Raw genomic sequence first — 1693 nt, 5'->3', positions numbered from 1 at the left:
GACCTTAATCAGCAAGAAAGAATATTTGACAAGGAATATTTAAAAAGAACATTTTTGACAAATTGTAGTTTTCTAAAATGCACCTTATATGCTATAAGGCCAATAAGGTATATCTAAAAAAAAAAATTTCAAATCCACCTTACATAACTCATATCTCTGACCCAGAGGAAATATTTAAGAAATATAATTCAGGCCCAATTACATTTCTTGAGAGAATTATCGTCAAAGTGGAGAGAAAGAATCCAGGCAGTTCTCCAAAGAGAATTCTGAACGATAAGAGAATTATTCTCAAACTCCATGAGGGTTACTCCATTATGCAAAGGTCTCATGAATATATATGAAATTAAAAGCGTCATCCCTCGGAAACATCTGAATTTCCCGGGGGAAAATCAGAGAGTTTGTCCAAACTCTCCTCTTTATTCTTAATTGAATAACCATAAGTTCATGGCTCTCTCTCTCTCTCTCTCTCTCTCTCTCTCTCTCTCTCTCTCTCTCTCTTCTTATTAGCCCTTAAAAGTAATAGACATATTTTTATTTGGCTTATGAGAATAAACCCAAAAGTCATTCATAGTCCATCATTATATATATATATATATATATATCTATATATATTATATAGATATATATATATATATATATATATATTATATATATATATATATATATATATATATATATATATATATATATATATATATATATATATATATATATATATATATGTATATATATATATATATATACATATATATATATATATATATATATATATATATATAGAGAGAGAGAAGAGAGAGAGAGAGAGAGAGAGAGAGAGAGAGAGAGAGAGAGAGAGAATTTATGTATCCTTTACAAACATAAGCTAATCCAGTATCCCCACGAACTTATCATTATATTTTCCTGCAGAGTCACACTTACCCAAAATCACTATATATCTGTTTGATCTTAATTATCTCATATATCTGACACCATCAGGAATCTGGGAGAAGGGACCAATCCATCACCATTATTCTGATTCATGACTCAGTTCCCCTGATTGGCACTGAGAGAGAGAGAGAGAGAGAGAGAGAGAGAGAGAGAGAGAGAGAGAGAGAGAGAGGTCACTCAAAGTCACATGTTTCATTACATTGGAAATGGTTGACTTACATTTCAGAGAGAGAGAGAGAAGTCAGTCAAAGTCACATGTATTATTACATTGAAAATGATTATTATTTACATCTTAGTGAGAGAGAGAGAGACAGACAGACAGACAGACAGACAGACAGAGAGATGGTTTATCTTCTGGATAATAGTAATAAAAATAATAATAATAATAATAATTATAATAATAATAATAACAGAACTTCAAGTCAATGGACCCTTTAGATACGTTCCATATGAATGGTGTTCATCTTCCGAATAATGATGATACTAATAATAATAATGACAACAACTCAAAAGATTACATATATTCTTAAGTATCTAACAGACGCCTATTCTTTTAAGATATTCTCTAAACAACAGCAAAACCTCACCGTTAAAGCCAAACCTCTTAAACTGCGGGTTGTAAATACGACTTTTACCCTCAGGGCACACTTCCATTGACTAAGCCGGGAATATAATCCCACCCAGAAGATTATATTCTTTTGTGCTTGTAAATAAGCCTCTTCTCCTTTGGGGATGCAACCTGGACGCATGGGGGTGCTTGCGTGTG

Source organism: Macrobrachium nipponense, chromosome 10, assembly GCF_015104395.2.
Source record: "Macrobrachium nipponense isolate FS-2020 chromosome 10, ASM1510439v2, whole genome shotgun sequence".
In the NCBI taxonomy this organism is placed as follows: domain Eukaryota; kingdom Metazoa; phylum Arthropoda; class Malacostraca; order Decapoda; family Palaemonidae; genus Macrobrachium; species Macrobrachium nipponense.
This window is presented reverse-complemented; position numbering follows the sequence as displayed.